Genomic DNA, 21,919 nt, shown 5'->3' on the forward strand with positions numbered 1-21,919 from the left:
TTGAACAGCGATCAGAGGATGCTGGGGTTCACGTTACACGGCAGCAGGCAGTACCAACACCGCAGAAGTGCCTGGCTCCAACTCAGCGCAGAAGTAGCAGCACTCCACACAAACAACACAGTGGTTGGTCTTTCTGTACAAGCCCAGGATGCCCCAAGCTGGACTCGTCGTGCCCTGGCTGTTGCTGGCCCTGGCAGCGCCCGGTGCTCTGAGCAACGATAAATGCGGGAAAAACATTAAAATCGCAAGCCCCGGATACCTCACTTTGCCCAACTACCCGCACTCCTACCACCCAAGCATGGAACTCTGCTCTCCTGGTTTTCTGGGTCTTGACCTGGGTGCATCTTGCCATTTTGAGATGGTTTCCATTGATGCCTATGACCCGGGTCCGCCATTTTGTTGATTCTTGTCCTTTCCTTTGCTCCACTGGATTCCATCCTACCGACCTTCAGACATTTCTCTTTTGCTGGACTGCCCCATCTCTTTCTCGCCCTCAGGTCCCCCTCTCTCCTCTCACCAATCTCAGCCTCCGACTCTTCTCCCCCACCTATCGCACTCTACCCCTTTTGATTTTTTTTTCTCAGTTCACTCTGTAAATATGTGATATATACTTGTCCAAGCCTAATCGCTGGTAAAATGTAATCCTGAAAAAATCTACTATTTGTATATATATGTATATAGAGATAACTCTAACAAGTATATGTAGTAGACCTTTGTACTCACTACCATTCTTATGTGACACTTAAAGCTTATCCATTTGTATGTCTTCCTTGAGTGACTTTACAACTTGTACATTTGCAATTTATTCTGTGTGTATCTCTTCCTTGTGTAACATTACAACTTGTACATTTGCAATTTTTCCTGTTTGTATCTTTTATGTAACTCATGTAATCCTATTGTAACTGGTTCTTTTGTAAAGCACTCTGACACCTTCGGGTAATGTTCGCGCTATATAGAATCGCATTAAATAAATAAGATCTGATGTCACTTCCAGTGAGGTCATGGTTGTGATGCTGTGATATAACGCACCATGATACCACTTGCATACACTGCCTAACATGGTTAGTCCCCCCAACTTTTTTTGCAAGCACTTGTGTGCATGCAAAGCCGCCTCTCCAAAGGTGCCAAGGCTCACTCCAGGCGGTAATAAAGTACTCAGGGTCAATAAGAAATACCCAGCCGAGTTATCTCTTTCAAAAGGTCGGATTACGTGAGCAGTTGATACACCATTACGCTATTCAAAGACTTTGGGCGGCCGTTCTAAGTGGAACTCAGGACACGCGAGAGTGACGCTAGTACAGACCGGGTGGTTCTCGGGGGCGGATGGTGTATCAGAAGCTGCTGCGAGGCGGAGTTAGAGTCCAGTCAACTCAGGCCGCCTTGGAGAAAAATCTTTGCACCAACACCAGTCCGGTTTACGCAGGCGGTCGGTGTTTAAGGTGACCCACCAGATCAGATATTCTTTGAGCCAGTACGGTGAATGAGATTGTATCCGTTGTCATTGATTAATTATTAAATGTGCGTTCCCGGCCTCGTACTTACGGCGAGCAAGGACAGAGTTTGGTGCGCCCAGGACCTCACAACCTGTCAGGTAAGTCTATATTATTCCATTGGCACCCGTCATCCCTTTATTATTGTCTGTTCTGTGAACCCGGACTCATGCCTGCCTTGGACTTGTTGTAACCTCTGCCTAGCTGCAACCCTCTGCTTCCATTCCCGGTCTCCCCTTTTCACACTGTTGTCAAAGCCCTCTCCTTAAGCCTTTGCTTTCTCCTCGCCCTCTGTGGTACCCCGGAATAGTGGCAGGTGATTCCAAATTAACAGGTACGTTTTATTTGTTCGACATTAATCAGGTACCTGGTAATTCATCAGGTTACAACCGCCTTTTCGGAGTAATCTACTCCCCTCTCCTCAAGGAGATTGGTTTTGATCTACTTAGATGGTATAACGAGTCTATCTAGTAGATAGAAAAAGAGGGCACTGTTACTAAAATTATTTATTTTCCAAGGCCTGGTTATATTATAGATCAAATCCTGTGTAATATTGTCCGACACACGTGTGTAAAGTAATTCAATCGCCCACCCACCCCCCGAAAGGACCAACCTATTTTCTTACAATGATTCTAAAACATGATCATGTTAAGTTGTGGAAGCAAGTTAAATATAGATATTTTGGTGGGTTTTGTGAACACGCCGTCTAGCAGATATAGAAAACAAAATGATTTGCAGTATCGCTTTTCAATTGATCACATGCAGGGTAACACGCAGCAAGCCAGCCAAACATTTCAAGTGAGATCTCAAGGTAGAGGTCTTATTTAAATAATTACCCAAATGCAATGTTATTTTTTTTTGTACAATGAATCCCATATCAAAAATAGATCTGTTGTAAGCAAAGCTGTCGAAATGTGTTAAGGATAAATATTGACTATACTTTGAGGTATAAACACATATTTAAAAAACATTGATGTTCGTTTTTGCCTTTTATTTTGCGCATTATTATGCCGACCAGACAGGTGGATCTGTGGTATATGTGACACTTTAAACCTTATTGTTTTTTTAATTTATTTTTTAAATCTAGAATACACTGCATGGTGGAATTTTTTATCCCGTCCTTACAAGGTTAAATGCAAAACTCTAAACCCCAAATACATTGTGCTTCTTAATATATTGAACAATTCAAACATTGTAGAAATGTCGTTACCCCCTATAAAAGAGCAAATGCATGATTACTAACATGCTGTTAGCAATCACAGTGTGATCTTTTATCAGAAACGAGTGAGTGAGATGGTAGCGATTAATTACTGGCCCCAATTTGGCACCCACACCCAGCTAATACAATTGCTACTGATGGCCCATTACAGAGCAGCTCAACACCTCTCAGTTTTTTTCAACTAAAATTACAACAGTACTTTTCAACAAGAGGTTTGTTGGTTTGTCCGTGAATTCCAGGAATTTACTAAATGCTTCTCTTAGCCAGATCATGGTGCCCCACCTCACATCTCTCAAGGTCTTCCGGGGTGGAGACGGGACAGCCCCACAGTCTAAAAACAAAACAAAACATTGTTCTACCCCCTGCTGTGGCTTCCATGTGACTCCATTCTGTACTTTCCTTCTGGCAACTTCACCCATCTGTCTTTCCTTCAGGCGCTTTCCCTGAGTTCTTTTTTCCATCTGCCGCCGCCTTCCCTCTATTCTACTTTCGTCACCCTCACCCTTTTCTACTTTCCATCTGGCGCCGCCTTGCCCCTGTTCTTCTGGCACTGCCGTCACCTTGTACTTTCCTTCTGGCAACCCTCCTGTTTTTCTTACGGTGCACTCCCTGTGCTTTCCTTTTGGCCACCCCTCTGTGCTTTCCTTCTTGTGATCCACTTTGTCCTTTACTTCTGAATACCCAAGTGTAGACTTTTTAGGTCGAGGACAGTCGCACTGCGTAGCAGTGGGCGGAGTCCGAAGATTTTATGTTTTGTAGTTAGAGGGGCTTCAACCCGCCCCTCTTCTCCATTGGCTGGCTTCCTAAACGGAGGCCAGACATTGGAGGAGAGGGGCGTCACTCGGTTGAAGCCCCGTCTTTTTCGGACTCGGGGGTGTGTTTTTTGCGTTCTTTCGCCCTGTGACGTCATCCGTCACTCAGAACGCAAAAACACGCCCCCGATTCCGAAAATTTCAGACATTTGCGGCCATCTTTTTTTGGTTGTTGCCCGGAAGAGCCTCAATGCCAATTAGTATGGGTGCCCACCCCGTGTTTGTGTGCCTTAGCGAGTGCCCACCTTGCTTCTACATTTTTATTAACTACCGAGGGGGGCCCACCCCTCATTATGCCCGAGTTTGTCCCGCCGCGGCCACCCGGAGGTCAGGCAAGCCGGCCTGTGACGGGGGCGGGGCCGCTGCAGGTCAGGAAGCGTGGAAGGCAGGAAGTGGTGTGAGAAAGGAGAACTGGAGCCTACCCCACCTCCTCGAGTGCCAGCGCGGGGCTCCCGTGAGTTGATGGGAGCCCCGGGAGAAGCGTCTTCCCAAGCAGGGCTCCCGTGTGCCGATGGGAACCCTGTGCATACCTGCGGTACCGGCCGCCGCCTGGGAAAGCTGTCGAGTGCAGCCGGATGATCGACGAAGCCTCCCCAGCGGAGTGGGGAGAAGCAGGGTGCCGGCCCCGCTCTGGAGCCCGAAGGAGCCCCCCCCTCCCCCCGCCAGAGAGAAGCCTGGTAAGTGAGGGCTGGGCAGGGGGGATAGCAGTCTCAATCCCCGAGCGGCCCCGTCCTGCAGCGGGCCGCTCCCACGAAGAGGAGCACTAGTTGTGCAGAAAGGCCCCTGTCAGGGCGGCCCCGTTGGTGCAGTGGGCCGCTCCAACATTTAAACAATGGTTTAGAGGGCCCGTGGGGGTCCCGAGGTCCCCGAGTCTGGGGGCCCCATTTGATCGCATTATCGGCACCTGGGCAGCCCTGCTGGCGAGAGGGCCGCCCCAACGACAGGGGGCATGATTGTTGAAAGAGCCTGTGTGGCTCTAGCTCGGCCATATTTATTTAAAGCGCCAGCGCGCTCCTTATACTGGGCCCAAATTAGTTAAGGGGCCATGTGTTTATTTCTAGAGCCAGAGGGCTCCAAACCGTGGCACATTTTTGTGCAGTCTTTGTCCCAGGGCCCATGTGGGGCTCCAACGTTTGGGGACAACTTTTATTTACAGAGCCCCATGTGGCTCTAACCTGCGCGCATTTGTTTAGAGCCTGAGTGGCTCCCTGGGGACACCGTACTGTTAGAGCCAAAGGGTTCCGTTTTGCGCAGTCCTTGTGTTTGAGGAGTCAGAGGGCACATGTAGTGTTCTAAAGCCTAGGTAGGGCTCGACAAATTCACTCGACCGCTCGCATTTGCGTGTGAGATTGATTAAGGACGAGCTATTTTTAGGTCCTACTCGCCCTTTCTGGCGAGTAGGAATACAAACTTGACACTTGACCTCTGCCTCTGAAAGCAGAGGAAAAGTGACAAGATAGGAAGATTTAAATGCTTCTTTATTGCTCACAAAGTAAATGAACAATAAAAATGCTTTTAAATCTTGTTAACTTGTCACATTTGCTCAGTTTTCAGAGTTTGAGGTCAAGTTCATTTAAGTTAGGTCGAGAAGATTTTGTACTTTACTAGACCTGCAGGTCTAGAGCATTTTTTATGATTCGTCGAGCCCTGCCTAGAGGGCTCCAATCCTGTGGCGCAGTTTCCTTTCAGAGGGCCAGTGAGTGTGTATGGGGCTCGCTGTGTGTGTATGTATGGGGCTCTCTGTGCGTGTGTGTGTGTGTGTGTCGGGAGCTCGCTGTGTGTGGGGCTCTCTGTGTGTGTGTGTGTGTGTGTGTGTGTGTGTGTGTGTGTGTGTGTGTGGAGAGGGGGGCTCTCTGTGTGTGTGGCTCTGTGTCCGTGAATACTCTCTACTACTCTCTAATGCTAACCTATTGCCGTTGTAAATGACAATACCATTTATTTTTTCTACTTTGACCCACCCCGTCCCTGACAGTTTCCCAGTGAATGAATGAATTTTATCGACTGCGCAATTAATTAAAATCATTACAGTAAAAACAACATATAAAAAAAAATAGAGCATATACAAAATGGACAAATTCATGTTTTTGTTTAGTAAAATTGCCCCACCGACACCCACTCGTTCAAACAGCACCTAGGTTTGTAATAATAGTCATGTGCCCTTGCACAAGTTTGTAGAGCCCCCAATTAAAACAATTCTATTTAATAAGTCTATAAATCATTCTACTTAACACCTCATTAGAAACTTTAAAAGAGCGCAATCTTGATAGGGCTAATGGAGGGGGGCAAGTTTCTCAGTGCTTATGGGGGCCAGACTGCTTGCTTCAGCTGAATTTGCCATGCCCGTCACCGGAATTTGGTTGTGTTCATTAGCAGCCTTTAGGGAGACCCTGATCTGGTGCGTGAATTTCCCCAGTCTTGCTAAGGTCATAGTTTTTGTTTTGGAGAAGCACAGGGCTGATGCTTCGCTACAAGTCTTTATTCCGTTGGCGATACAGATCGGGTGCAGGAGCCGCCAATGTTCGTTGTACAGGTTGCGGCAGCAGCATAGGAGATGCTACCAAGATTCCCTCATGTAGGAACACAACCTGCAATTTTTGGTTTCCCCCCTGTGGACCCATGCAGGGTTAAAATTCTACGATTCCTAGTGTAATGAGTCTCATAAAAAGTATTTTGTTTTGGACTTGTGGTGTGAGGGCCTTGCTTTTCCGAACATGTCGGAATTGTTCAATGGATCTAGGTGGGAGCTTGAGCGGAGAGACTTGGTGTCATGCTCAAAAGATATTTCACGCACTTGTCTATCACTTTTTTCTAAGCGTTCAGTGGGATTGCCGATGACTGTAGACTCACGTCCTCAATCTTCAGTGTATTGATAGCTTTACCAAGGCTGGTGTGCCAGGCCGAGCCTATCCCCTCGAAAATGGATCTCAATTGATGTCTTAAGGAGTCGGCTGGAGCCCTTAAGATCCTTAGATGTAGCTTTATGATCTCCCCCTGACACATCAAATCTGGCCTCGCCAGACCTAGCTCCAATCTCAGCCTTGATTTCCTGGCTGACCTCGGGATGAGGAGCATTGATTTAGATGCTTTGACTTGGGCTGAGTTTTTTTTTCTCATCATCTAATTTCTATATTTTTTTTAATTTTTTTATTGGCATTTTGATGTAATGCAACAAGAATTGCAAAAAAGAATCAACGAGCCAGTACATACTCTTGACATAAATGTCTACATCCCGCATATCATGTCAATAACAAATGTTTTGTTTGCGTGCTCAGTCCACTGTGCACTACAGAAGAGAAATGAGATTAGTTATAGTACAAATGATCACAACCATTAGCAAAAGTACAGGTGACATTGTGTCAGGAAATCCATACCCACCCCTCCAAGGTTACGCATACCTATATTAATTCTTGTGCATGGAAATTACCACATCCTCTTTCCTCCGATCTACCCTTCCCACGCCATCATCTACCCTTCTGGGCACTAGCTCCGCCCAGGCCGCCCACCTCAGATCACAAAGCTATGGGTGTCGTCTGTGCATCTTCTTCCTCCTCGCTACGCTCACGAGCCCATGTAACAAATCGTTCCCATATGTCTCTTGGTCGGGACGTGGAGGGCATTAACTCCCAGAAGGTGGACAGCTGTGAGTGGCCAAACGTGACGTTTCTAATCCATTAATTTAGAGAAGGAATCCCCTTCCGCCCCCAATGTATGGGAATTTGACTTTTTGCAAATAGAAGGAGCGAGCATGCAGTTTACGGACCTTAACCGGGGTGTCCCTCACGTATCCCAACAGACCCAGCAAGGGGTTAGGGTCGGCAGGGGTGGTAATTATCTGGTGATAGCAGTGAAAATACTGGACCAAAATGACGCCAGTCGTTGACAACTTCATGCCATGTGTAAAAAGGTTGCTGCAGTGAAACCACATCTCCAACAGCTGTTGTCATATTTCAGTCCCATATGGTGCAGCCCAGTAGGTGTCCTGTAAAATCTATGTAAAAACTTAAAATGTATTACCCGAAGTTTATAGTTAGGGTACAGTGCAGTGAGTTGACCACAACAGTAGGCCCACTGGTCATACGTGAGCGGACAAGGAAGTTCCTAATTCCATGCCAGAAACTCCCGGGGCTGTGTTACAGGGGCCGAAGTCTGCATGTGAGTATAGAGCTGTGTGATAAGTCTGCGAGAAGTGGCTGTTTTGAGCATGTTTTCTAGTGCAGGCAAGGCTTGCGGAGGGCTCGGGATTTGGGCTGAGTATAGGAAGGCATCCAGTGACACAGGAAAAGCCAGGTGGACATAGCTGATGGCTGGGAGCAATTTTGCCTTTAGGACAGTCAGTATTGGTCCAGCAGAAGGGCTTATCAGGTGTTTGCTCAGTTGCTTTAACAAGTTTGTAACAGTGTTGGCCTTGGAGGTCTGTTGTTTCAGATGGACGTTCGTCTTGGCCCGTTCTGAGAGCCAACCCCCCAAATAGTTGTATGAAGCCACTTTGCTGATTTGCAAGTCTCTCATTCACCACTGCCCTTTCCTTGTCAGATGGTAGCTCCCAAAAATGATTACCTTGGTCTTCCCCTGGTTGATTGTGAAGCCATTGACGTTGTTGAAGCGATTCAGCGCATTTAGGGCTCTTTGTAGGCCCACCTTCGTATGGTCCATTATGGCTGTGTTGCCAGCATATTGTAACACCGGCAGCCTCAAACTTCCTAGCCTAGGGACAACTGAGGTGGCACCTTTCAGAGCATCCCCCAGATCTGCGGTATACCGGTTAAAAAGGATGGGGGCCAACACATATCCTTGTTTGAGCCCATTGTTCGTTGTTATTTGGGGAGACACTGTGCCAGCACTTGTTTTAACCCTCACCCAAGTGTCTTCGTATAAGGATCTAATTGCCTTCAGGAGTTTAGATAGAGTGCCCCAATTTTCTAATTTCCACCATAGCCTTCTGCAGTCAACTTTATCGAAGCCTGTGCTATAATCGATGAAGCAGCAAAAGAGTGGAGGATTTTTCTTCTTTGTTGCCTGGGCTGATAAATGCGCTAGCGCCAGCACCTTGCCCATGGTTTATGACTGTGACCTAAAACCTGTCTGATAGAAAGGAATAATGCTTTTTTCTTCTGTCCAAATTGCCAGCTCCTTCAGTTGAAGGCGAGCATAGGCCTTTGCTTCGAGGTCAAGCAGGGAGATAAGCCTGTAGTTTGATGGCTTTAGACCGCCTTTTTTAAAGCTGGGGACCAATAAGGAGCCCCTCCAAGAATCTGGGGTCTTGGCTATCAAGAAGGTATAGTTGTAAAAGGCAGTTTTGAGAACCGGTGCGGGTATCCCGTTGGGCCCGGGGGCCCCGTTATTCTTCAAACTCTTGAGGGTCTTGATGAACATTTGAGGGTTTATCTGGGCTAATGGCGTGTGCTGCTCCTCTTCCCGGGCTCTCAGTCCCGTAGGGGAGTTGCCAGGGATAAGAGTCGCTTCCCCTGACTTTGTTATTTTGCTGGTGTTGTCCCTCCCCACGGACGGTCTCTTCTGAGCAGCATTTATTTAAAGGGGCGTTTGAGTAGAATTGCTTCACATGGTTCAGCCAGTATTGCTCTGCTACTTTTATTTCTCTCATGACTCCTCGGCTACTCAGCTGATTTATGTGTCTCCATAGTCCAGATTTGTTCTTTTGCTTACGCAGAGATAAAACTTTGAGCCATTCCTTCTCTATGTGGGCTTTTTTGTGTTCCCACAATTTCTTCTTTAAGGCCGCCCTCAGTGTTGCGACCGATAGTCCCTCCGTTGGTCTGCCCCCTCTTTTTTGTTGCTAGGGCCTTAAGCAGGGCTCGTTTACTTTCATGTATATCTTTTGTTAGACATGTGCTTCCAGCATTTAATGGAACTTTGGACCTGGGGCATTGTGGCTGAGGGTTTCCCAACTTCGATTGTAGGTCCTCTACAATGTTCTCCCAATCCTTTGTGGGCAAGAGCAGCGTTGATGGACTCCCTTCGTGTTTCTGATCCAACCAAATTTGCAACTTCTTACCAATCTTTTCTGACCATTTGATCCACCTCAGGACTCTGTTTTTTGTCCCCTTTTGACTCTCCAATGACTTGGAGTGTGGTAGCTGTCAGTACTTCCAGCTGAAACACAGCTCTTAATGGCCTGTGATCTCTTCCCTTCCTGTCCTCGCCTACAAAGTCTTCCAAGCTGGCTGCAGTTGCTTCACTGACCATGATATAGTCACTTCTTGAAATGTCCCAGAAGGTTGGTTGAGGATGCCAGGAATTCATGCATGCTTCTTTCAATGCATGGGTTGTGGTCAGCATATGATTATTGAGGCGATCATAAGGGGTTCTGCCCGGCCCAATCCCCAAGGGGGGGAATTGGCTTTATCAAGATCCTTCAATTGAGGTCCCCAACTAGGATAACCTGGTGAGATTTGTATTTATTTAGAAGGTCATCTAATTTCTGTGACAGTGCCTCCATACAGTCTTTCATGGTGGTCTGTGCCGGGTTGATGGAGCAGTTTATTAGAAGAAGGCAAAGTGGATGTAGGTTGAGATTCAGACCTTTGACCTGTGGAGCTTGCAACCCGGATGAGTTCAGTTTGATATCTGTAGCTGCAAGGCTGCTTGCATGTTTTATAAAAACTGTTAGACCACCGGACGGACGACCAAAGAGATTCCTTTTTATTGCTGGTACGTGTTGTTCATATTATCCTGCCAATGGAGTGCTAGTCAAGGCCCAAGTCTCTTGAAAGCAGAGTATGTCTCCAATTTATAAGAACTGCTTCAGGTTTTCATTTTCTCTGATTTGACTGATTTCCTGCAATGTTCCATGAAATTATGGTTAGTTGCTGTTTGAAAGGGGTTCCTCCGCTGGCCTCTACCCAGCCGGGCCTGGTACCACAGCTGTTAGGGATGCTGCTGCCATCCTCTTGGAGTTCCGATTTGATCCGGTGCACGAGGGGTTGTGTGGATGACCCAGCGGTTGTGCCGACAGGAGATCCTGAGGCCCATGAGGTGGTCCTTAGAGCCCATCCGACTACTGCTGTGTGTCCCTAGGCTGTTTGTCCCATGCAGGACCGACCAAGGACCCTTGCCCCCACTATCTAAAGCTAGAACGTGTGGATATTTTGGGTGTGACAGAATCTGAACATCAATGCCCCACTTAGCGAGTTGTGTTGAGTTGTTCAGGACGGCTTGTTCTAATTCCTTTTGGTTCAAACCCACCACTGTGGAGTTGCCGTGGGTGACCCCCTTGATACTCAAGAATCTCACCCATTCCAGGTCCCCAGTTTGTACCTGGTCTAGGGTGGCAAGATGTTTAAAAAGGTGAAGAATGTTGCTCCGGTTCAGAATGTTGTGCTATCCTGTGCTGTGGAATCTCTGGGTGAGGACTACTTCATGGACTTTTGTTAGTGGGCCTGAGGTTTGGACCACTTTTCCCATTCCCGGGGTATGCACTACCGTGCTTGATGCAGAGCTTTTAGCTTCCTTGATTGCTTGAGGCAGTTCCTACTTGGGCCCTAAATCTCAGACCATGTTTGCTCATAGTACCGGGCCTGGTTCTCAGGGCTTACCTGGTGGTGTTTTGAACCATCTGGCAGTGGCGATGCTGTGGCCGTCACTGGCTGGGAAATTATTTCTTCCGGTGCAGAACTTGTTTCATCTATTGGTTCATTACCTATGGGCAGGCCTGATCTTGCTTGCAAATGTCTTTAAGCCCTTCGTGGTGGAATTGCTTGGTAGAATTGTCTGCGTTTGCTGGTCTCCAACAGGCATTTGCTGGTCTCCAAGAGGCGAGGCAGTGGGAGAATCCTTCTTGCCCCAATTTTTTGGTGAGAAAACTGGATAAAACGGACTGACTTTGGCGTCGCCTTGTGAGGGTGGGTAGTCTGTATTCCATAGCTGTGATTTTCTACCTCTTATCTTTGTTTTTAGGTCTCGACCTACAGCATTGCTTTAGCAATGCTTGTTTGTCGAGATTATAGTAAGCGGTCCGAAAAGTCTACCTAGCTGCGGATCGCGTATAGTTCATGTGAGCCAGGCGGGTGCACATCAAACATCATCGGCCTCGGCTTCAGACTTCAAAGGAAGCCGCTCCCCCGCCCCATCACACTTCAAAGGAAGCCGCTCCCCCCCCATCAGACTTCAAAGGAAGCCACTCCTGTGCCACACAATGCAGAGAGCTTGTTCTAAATCTGCGCTTTCCTGATATCAATTGTCCATTTTACCTGAGCTTAGTTCATCCTCGCATTAACGCGCTTTGACTAGCTAGTTGTCTTCTTGCTAACTTTTAGATCAGCAGTGGCGCCGCTGCATGCGATCTTCTTTTACTTCTAACATATTGATGGCCACCTTGTTTACAGTTGTTTCCTCAGCTTCTTTTTTGCTCTCCTTGATAAATTAGGCTCGAGTCTGTCCGTTGTACTGGGCGTGGGTTCTTGCGAATCGTTTGCTGAGACATTGGTGGAAGAGGTGTGGCGCCGCGGCCAGGGCGACTGACGCTGGAATCTGGGGACCACGGTTCGATCCCCGGCTCCGGCGGCAGGTTAGCCCAGCACCATGTGACTCTGGGCAATAGCTCGCTTAATCTTCCCGACGGCCCCCCAGCGCCTAGAGACCCTTACGGGTGATTGTGCGCTTTACAAATGTGGACTTTACTTTACTTTACATTACTACCCCTGCCTCCTCCACTATTGGGCTATTGTGTACCGTGGGCTACTTTGGGACCATGGGCGGGACTCTCCCTCCTGTGTGCCACTTTTTGTCCAGGTCCTTCTGTAGTCGTCGGGCCTGATGGAGCTCCTTCAGTCTCTTTCGCAGCCAAGAGATGGTTGTTAACAGTTGCCCTGTCGTCCGTGGAGCGCGAAGTCTGCGTCTCCCTGCTTCCTTTGACTATCTCCACTATATCCACTAGGACCTCAGGAAGAGACACCCATTTTTCCATGAGGATTGAGCAGGATCAGGAACAATCCCCAGGGTTGGAGACCAGGTACTGAACAATCCTATTTTCCAGGTCTTCCACCGTGGTACTTATGTTGACTAGGCGGGCTGCAGTTGATTGCAGAAGATCTATTTAGATTTCCATATTTGACGATTGCCACAATAGTGCTCTACTGGTAGTGCTGTTTATCTAATCTCTGGATGATTTCAGCAGATCTACTTTTACACTACCGTTGTAGATGTGGTGATCCGCTTGTGTGTTAGTGACCCATAGAGGTTCTCGTAGCTTCAGCAAATTTAGAGTTAATTCTAACGTTCTTTCAATCTTTTGGCCCATATTTTGAAGGAATGAAGCTGTGTGGTCTCCTGCCACTGGGGACTCTAGACTCAAGTCAACTGAGTGCGACAGTGGACTAGTAGCTGTTAATAAGGGCTTAATGCTCACCGCGTTCTGGATGTCTTGATCGTGGCGTTTAGTCTGGTGGATTTGAGCCACTGTTGCTGAGACGTGTTCCTCTTTAGTCAAAGCTGATTCGTGTTTATTGCTAATTGTGGGGTCAGGCCCCTTATCAATGGGTAAAGGTGTGGTTTGATCACAAGGTAATCTGTAGATTTGCCCGGAATCGAATTGTTTAGAGACACAGTCAGCCATTTCCTGCTTTTTGCCCGTCTCCACACTTGGAGGTGGTTTACACTTGAGAGTATGGGTGCAATCGGAGGGCCTTCTGTTCGGCCTTTTAGTGCTGCTCTCTTGTACGATGCAGGGGTTATAGCCATAGGATGGTGTATTCTGGGATTCATGCTTTTGCCGGCCCTGGGTGGTGCCCTGGTTGGTGCTAGAGATTCCATTTTTCCTGAAGAAGTATCTAATCTACACCCTTTGTTTGGCGCATTGAGGGATTACATTTAGGCTTTCTGACAGTGATTTGCTCCTTATAATCCTTTTGGTAGAGGTTGTCTATTAGCAACTTCTTCAGGGGTCGTTTGGGGTCGGGCCTTTTTTTTGGACCCATTTTGGTAAGTAAAGCACCAAAAGTGCTTGGCTGTTTGCCTGTCTGGCCTGAACTACTGTAATGTGCTTGTTCCCTGAAGGTTTGCTAGCTTGTTAGGACTTGAGAGTGTCGGCGGGGCGGTGGGATAGTCGTGCCCCTAAATTGTATCTGCTGTTTATTAACCCCCACCTCATTCTAATGTCAGTAATGCTGGTTGGCTGGTCAGCTGGTGCGAGACTAGTGCTGGGGCGCTCCTCCAGCTGCCCAATGCACCACATCACTCCTCTCTGCTATCAGCTCATCCTGACATCCAGACCACAGCTGAGAGCTGCCGACACTTGATTGAGGGGGTGGAGGTTGGGGCTGGTAAACAGACTCTAATGCAGACACTCTGCTTAAGGTGCTTTCTTTCTCCCCCGGGTCTGCTTAGCTGCTGCTCTTCAACTGCCATGTATTGAGTCGTAGCTGAGGCATTAATATATGAATAGTGTATCTGACACTCCTTAACGCAGGCTCTTTTGTACATCACCCACTCACCAATGCGCCACAGACTACGATCACTCACGCTTTTACCTGGATTCCCTTCTCTATGGAGCCTTCCTCCACCACAGCTTGCGAGAGGGTAATTGTGCTTATGGAGTTCCTTCAGTTGTTGATGCCGGCGTATAGCCTTTTTGAAGTAGGTGCGGTTGTGCTCTTTTTCAAGGACGTGGGACTTTTTCCAACAGAGAGGCAGAGAAGCAAGAGCAGAGAGGCAAGGGAGCAGGCAGAGGGGGGCAAGCGGGGCTCACTGGGCAGAGGCACAGGCTGCACCCAATCTGATCGGGCTGCCTCTGTAACACCGCCAAAGGCTCGCACTCACTGCGGCCACCGACTAATGGCGGCCACCCTTGCTGCTTGCCTTGGGGGTCCCTCCCTGCCTGCAGCAAAAACTCTCCCATACAGCAGTGGGTACCTTAAAACTGGTGCTGGTGCCGCTGTTGGAGGTTGCAGCGTTGTGGCTTCCACTGTGAAGTGCAACTCGCGCCTTTCTGTAGCGCTGTGGGGGGGCTAAAGCTCGGGCATGCTTGGCCGCACTTGGCCCACCCTGCCAGCCGCCGTGATTCGATGGTGGTTTGTCTGAGGCAGAGATCGGCGGGAGCTACAGGCTGGGTGTTGGGAGCCGTGAGGCAGCAATTTGGCATCTTCCTCCCTCGCTCCTCACTCGCTCACTGCGGACGGCGGTCGGCATGAAAACACTGACAGTTTTCTAATGCTTTCCTTATGATGACCTCACTCATGCTTTCCTTTTGATGACCCCCCCCCCACTGTGTTTTCCTTCTGTGCTTTCATTTTGGCGACCCCATCATATGTTTTTCTTCTTGCAAACTTGTCCCCTTTCCCTGCTTCCATTGTGGCGACCTCCCAAGGACTTTTTTATCTGTCACCACCACTCCCCTTGTGCGCTTTCCTCATGGCAAATTCCCCCCAGGGGTTTCTTTGTGGTGACCCCTTGTGCTTTGTTTGTGGCGACCCCCCACTCTGCATGCTTTGCTTGTGGTGATCCCCCACTCTGCGTGCTTTGCTAGTGACGACCCCCCACTCTGCGTGCTTTGCTTGTGACGACCCCCCACTCTGCGTGCTTTGCTTGTGACGACCCCCACTCTGCGTGCTATCCTTGTGGTGACCCCCACTCGTGGTGACTGTCTTGCTTCGCCTTCAAAAATACCACTCCTACACGATGGCCCAAACATGACAAAGCAGGAGACATACAACAGAACAACACATAAAAAGGGGTTTCACTTTATAAAATGAAACACATCAAAGACTCTTTTTAGGTCTCGGCCCGCGATGACTGCGCAGGCATGCGCATTCGAGCTGGCGAGATTTAATGACTTAGAGTACGTTTCACTAGCAAGTGTAAGCCCCACCCCTCTTTTCCATTGGCTGGCGTCACCGTTCATGCTAAACGGTGGCCAGCCATTGGAAAGAGGTACCAGTGACGTACTTCTTTCTCTTTTAGCCCCGTCCCTCTCAGACTGGCTTCCTTGACTTACTACTGTGGTAAAAGGTCTATTATCTTCTTTATGGGGCGAAACAGATGGCCCCATTAAGAAGATAAGAAACCTTTTACTACAGCAGTAAGTCAGCTGAGGCCGTCCGAGCGGGACGGCTCTGAAAGACAAATTTCTTTCATTTTAGTATAATCGCGGCACATGCGCTTTACTTGTAACATATTAAAAGTAAAGCGCGGGTGCTGCGATTATACCAAAATGAAAGAAATAGATGTTTTTTCTATTTCTTTCATTTTGGTATAATCGCGGCACCCACGCTTTACTTTTAAAATGTTATTAAGTAAAGCTCTGGTGCCACGATTATATCAAAATGCAAGAAATTGAAAAAACATCTATTTCTTTCATTTTGGTAAAATCGCGGCACCCGTGCTTTACTTTTACTTTATTTGTTAAATGTAGCAGTCTTGGGTCATGTTTTTACGACTGCTGAATTGTTTTGAGCAAGGAAGACTGATTGCGTGGATTCATTTCCATATTTGCCGAGGAACCAAGGGTCTGAGTACAAATGATTTCAGAAAACGAGTTATATGAAACTCTGGTTTTCCTGTAAATATAATGGATTATTGAATAAGCAGAGACACAAGCCTGCGACATCGAGAGAACCAATTACATTATTTACGTGCCGTGGATAAGGAATTAACACTAACCTTGGGACCAAGGGTGAAGATATCCCACTTGATCCACTCCAACTATAGGGGCCAAAACTACCTCTTGGGTTGCCCGATGCAATAGTCCTGATGAAGACTCGCATGGCTACGGTTTAACTCACCTTTAAGTCCTAAGACGAGTCGAAACGTCGACATCATCCCCTCTTATTTCAATACCTGGATTTTGAAACATATTTTCTGGTGCAATACGTTTTTGGAAGCTATGTCTCCATTTAATGAAAAATGTGTACAAATTTATATCATAGGCCAGGTTAATTGTTAGACGGTGAACTGTACGACCGATCTATTGTATATAAGATTGTGAATATCTCTGTCTTTCTCTATTTCTTTTCATTGAGCACTTGATAATTCTTTATTTCTTGCACGTCTCCTTTGGGCAACCTATAAACTTTTGATATAAGGATAGTGGTAAAAGCAATGACTTAAAATTGCCCCTGAATTTGTAAATTGTTGCTGTTGCTTTCTTTAGTTTTTCGTTGTTTTGCATAAATTCTATACATTGAATGTTTAGGGTTGATCTGAGAGACGTATCCCTTAACTATGTGGTAATATTGAGCATACATTGATTAATTCATTGGTAGGAAAGTAATGGTCAAAGATCATTGTATTTCAATTGTATATAATACCCAGGTCTTTGACATTTTGGGTTACCCCATTTCGATTAATGTTTTTACGACTAGCATGCATTTTGGAAGGAGTCGACTAATCAGTGAGGTGAATCGAGTTGCCCTTACTCCTTTCTGTTCATTAGCACAGTGACTGCTGACGTTTAAATATTGCACAGAGCTATACTAGTTTCCCGCTAGAGGTGCCGTCGGGGGCTCAGCTTCACAGCGGACAATGATACTCATGTCAGTCCCTCTGGGAGAAGGGACGCACGTAGCGGTGTTTAAGCTGCCCAAAGAACAACGGCTCGGGCACAAGGTGACTAGAAAGAGGGACACTAACCTCTGTATTGCTCCCCGCCGTTCTCCGATAGATCACAACGTAGTGGAAAAGGGACACAAAGATGTGAGCTGTCCAATCAGGATCCCAGGTAATATTGCGGCAAACAGCCTCCCAACTAGAAGGTTTGTGGTCTTGTCCAAATAGAATATTACCGTTTATGACCAACCATACTCTTATAAAATAAGGAAAGAAGCTCAGGGGTTATTTCTTATCTGGCAGTCACTGAACCTATAGGACACAGTGACGTCACCAGACACGCAACTACCTCCCTGACATTCCTGGCTGCCTCCTAGATAGAGTAGCAAAGTACTGGGAAAGTGTATTACTTTCAAACTCAACAAGAACGGTTAGCCTACGACCTAAAAATTAATCACACACACACAGAAACACACATGGACACGTAAGCATTCCACCACATTCACAACTATATCACATACTTAAAGTCACCCTCACCACACACAGACAGACCACTCACAAAACCGAACGCACAAAGACTATTTCCCACACAGAGTGCTTTACTTTTAAAGTAAAGTATTTCCTGCGCCCTGGTAATTGTGTTATGTGTCTCTGAATACTGTCAATTGCCCTATTTAAAATCTCCTTTTGTGCTTTAAGAGAACTAAGACATCTTAGTTTAAACAACTTGCCTAGGATCACACAGCTTTTCTGGTGAAGCCGCCAAATTTCTTGTTCTCCCCAATTAGGGTTCAGAATCGTCAGCTTAAGCAATAGACCGCATCGTCTCCCATGAGATGAACATTAAATTGCGCTACTTTAAGGTTCATATTTAGTCTATTGGTAATAAACTAATAGTTATACTGTATTTAAGAACAGTTAAAGCAGAAACTGTCTTTTAAACTTCCCCGCCCATCTGTTAGGTTGTAAATCTGACATGTATGTATGTATGTATTGCGACTTATATAGCGCACGTATCACCCGAAGGTATCAAGGCGCTTGCTTAGGGAACCCGTCCTGGTATTCCCCTGTGAGATACCCCAGCAGGGTATCCACAAGGTGAAAGCCAGGCATCCCGCCGCGAGGGGCCGTAGTGGAGATTAAGCAAGCTATTGCCCAGAGTCGCAGAGTGTGACCCCATGAGTCGAGTAGGCACCAGAGCGAGAATTGTCGAGTCTGTGGAATTTTTGAGCCCGAGACCCGCCGAGGCGGGGAATCGAACCCTGGTCCACAGCCGATCTCAAGATGCTTCATTATGAGCTAATTGGAAGAAACAGTATAAAAAATGAAAAGAGAAAATGGACTAGTGGCAAACACTGTGATCAAGACCTGCGGTCGAAACGCGTAGGTGAATGGGGCTCCTTGAGTCTCTTGAATAAAACCCTTATAAGAAGCAATTGGACGTGTGCAGACAATTATTATTGCTTGGTGAAAATATATATATATATATATATATATATATATATATATATATATATATATATACACACACATGCGGCTAGCCCAGCCGCGAAGATGCCCCGACGCTTATTAAGCGGACCCGGAGTGCTTGTTCACACGAGCGCTTGTGGACAGAGGGGGCCTCAGACGCAGGAACATATGAGCAGAGGAAAGCAGTGCTGACATTGCTTTTCGCCCGACAGGGAGTTCATTTTCATTGAAGCAGGAGCGGACACCACTGGGTCAAAGAACTGTGAGTCTTAGGTGGCAGTATATGGACTATCAGGACCAGCATGCTACTGTGTGTGACGCCCATGGTGGGCGGGACTCTAATCTCAATAAATCTGTTGTTCTTACAAGCACGCTTTTTGCTTCATTGCCGCCAGTGATCAAGAGCTGAAGGCAGCTCGAAACGCGTATGGCCAACGAAACGCCTGCAGACTGCTGACTACACTGCTGCCTGCCGTGATTTGTGTTTTAACCCCGATGTGTGTGGCATCTTCATGAGGGCAACTCTCTTTCTTTGCATATATATATATATATATATGTATGTATGTATGTATGTATATATATATATATATATTCCAAACACGCAGGTTAGCCCAAAAGAGTAAAACCACAGGAAGATACTTGGTTCACGCTGTTTAATGAATCACTTGCAGGCAGGTATCCAGCAGAGGAAATGCATCAATGTTTCATATGCCAAACGCGTTTCAGGAGTCCATAATCCCTTCATCAGTGGCTGTCATGGCGGATAAGAGCGATGTTTCTCGCGCACCTTATATTTTCAATCACCTGCCTCAGTGGGCGTGGCCTATCCCAAGGCCTTCTGGTGAATGTAGTGCGCAAAGGTGATCCCTTGTGGGTACGCTCGTAACACTCATGCTGTTAAAACAAAGTTATTACCCATGTGGGTTTGTGCAGTCTTTCGCTGGTATGCCTGCCCTGCTTTGCAGTAATTCAAAGGAACATCGTCTGGCATCAGTCCTGCAAAAGTGTCAGCTCCCTTCCTTCCGTGATTTGCAGCACCATATGTGTGTGTGTGTGTGTATGGTATAAGGTGCGCGAGAAACATCGCTCTTATCCGCCATGACAGCCACTGATGAAGGGATTATGGACTCCTGAAACGCGTTTGGCATGTGAAACATTGTACACATATGTATATATATATATATATATATACACACACATATACATATGTGTGTGTGTGTATGTATATATATATGACGAAGACGCATCACGGGTAAGGAATACCAGTGAGGAGAGAGGCACTGGGGGTGGCGGACGCCACACCGGAGCAGGGGCGACTGCTTCCACATCGGTCCCGGAATTGGAACCTTTTTTCGAGGAGTACGAAATTATAAGGGGACTCAGGCAACGACCAGCAGCTACTACACACCCGCCAAGAGCCACAAGAGGAAAACAAGGAGGGGCAGGAGGGGGCGCCCAAGGACGATCGACTCCTGTGAAGACGAGAAGCACTCGAGGGAAGAATTGGAAATGAATCCAGTAACATCAGGACAGAATATTATTGTAAATCTGTCTGACAGGACATTGACAGAGAAAGAAGAAAAAATTCTCCAACTTGGACTAACCTTTTGCCCTACTCCGGTTTTTGACTACACACAGACACGGATAGATCTGTTTAGATTTATCAGAAAAATAAAATTACAGAAAATCCATATGATGCACCCAAGAGACAATGATACACTAGAAATGGAAGAGACTGATCCATTGGAGACATTAACAAACAATGACTTGGAAACTATTGCAACAGCACAAACCCTGATTGGAACAGGCAATACACAGGATTGGGAGGTGCAACCCACACAGATGTTGAGAGAAAGTGGGATCACCCAACACAGTTGCAAGAGCACAATGACAATTAAATCAAAGACTAATCCGAGGACTCCACATGATGGGATCGATACCTTCCAGGAGATTGTAATTGAAGAGTTGAAGAGTCTACAGGGAGAGGGATTCGACTGGAGGAGAAAAAATCTGAGAAAAGAAGAATGGGAAATAATTAAAAGTCTCAAAGAAGATGAAAATATCATAATCAAACCCAGTGACAAAGGCGGGAACATCGTGATTTTAAAACGTAGCCAATATGAGGATGAGGCACTTTCCCAGCTAAGTAACAAAGAACATTACACTCAAATAAAAAGAGATAAACATGTAGAGAGTACTGTGGCCTTCAACGAATTGATTACGAAGTGGAAGGATGAAGGAATTTTGGATTTTAGAGACTGGAAAAATTTAAAGTGTGATTTTCCACAAATAGCCACATTTTATCACCTACCAAAGGTGCATAAAAGCAAGGTGTGGCCACCAGGACGACCAATCGTGTCTGCTAAGGACAGCCTACTTGAGAAAACATCTACCTACATAGACAGCTTCATTTCCCCGTTTGTCAAGGATCTCAGTTCGTATCTGAAGGATACGAAAGATTTTTTGAGGATTGTACAGGGTGTGAAATGGGAGGAGGACATGTTCCTGATCACACTGGACATTGCTAGCCTGTACACCTCGATCCGACATGAAGATCGACTATTGGCGATGAAGAGTTTCCTAGATAAAAGAGCACTCAGGTTTCGCAGTCACAACAAAATGCTGTTAGAACTTACAGATTTTTGTCTCAGAAACAACATCTTTTTATTTCTAGGACAACTGTATTTACAACTCCAGGGGACCGCGATGGGCACGTGCTTCGCCCCCAGCTACGCGAATTTATTCGTGGGCTGGTGGGAGAAGCACGTGGCCTGGGCGGGGACGAATGAGCGGTGGATGAACAATATCATGTTGTGGACCCGCTACATCGATGATTTGTTTTTGGTGTGGCGGGGTTCCCGAGAAGAGGCTGAGGAATATATAAACGAATTAAATAATAACAATCTAAATCTCAGCTTCACTAGCAATATAAGCAAAAACGAAGTCTTCTACCTGGACCTTCGGGTCTATGTTGAGGATGACGCTATTCAAACAGCTGTCTACCGCAAGCCCACGGCAGGTAATACAATCCTACACTCGAGAAATTACCATCCTCGTAGTGTAGTGAACAACATCCCGCTGGGTGAGTTCTTACGTATGAAACGTAATTGTTCAACGAATGCGGAATTTGAGAAAGCAAGGAGTGAATCCAGGAAAAGATTCCAACAAAGGGGATACTGTAAAGGAATCTTAGACCAAGCAGAGTCAAAGAGTAATGAGGTAGTAAGGAATGACCTACTGATAGATAAATCTAAATCAGGTAAATCAGCGATTAGGATGATAACAGACTATTCTGAGAAGTCACCAAAGGTATTCAATATCATGAGGAAAAATTGGAAAATTCTACAAACTGACTCCATAATAGGGAAATCGCTATCCAACTACCCATTAGTATCCTACAGGAAAGGAAACTCATTTAAAGACCATCTAGT

General features: G+C 46.6%; 1 protein-coding gene across 4 annotated transcripts in view; it reads left to right on the forward strand.

The window, feature by feature from the left end:
• The first annotated feature begins 1,273 nt into the window (after nt 1–1,273).
• TMEM94 (transmembrane protein 94) overlaps nt 1,274–21,919 on the forward strand; it is a 968,231-nt gene continuing 947,585 nt past the window's right edge. For 2 of the 4 annotated variants that reach the window (XM_078654522.1, XM_078654523.1), the window contains exon 1: nt 1,274–1,591. The gene's annotated coding sequence lies outside the window, so the exon portion shown is untranslated. The remainder of the gene's footprint in view (nt 1,592–21,919) is intronic. The other 2 variants (XM_078654524.1, XM_078654525.1) reach the window with 2 other exon arrangements.

The sequence above is a fragment of the Lissotriton helveticus genome, chromosome 7 (genome assembly GCF_964261635.1).
Source record: "Lissotriton helveticus chromosome 7, aLisHel1.1, whole genome shotgun sequence".
Taxonomy (NCBI): Eukaryota; Metazoa; Chordata; class Amphibia; order Caudata; family Salamandridae; genus Lissotriton; species Lissotriton helveticus.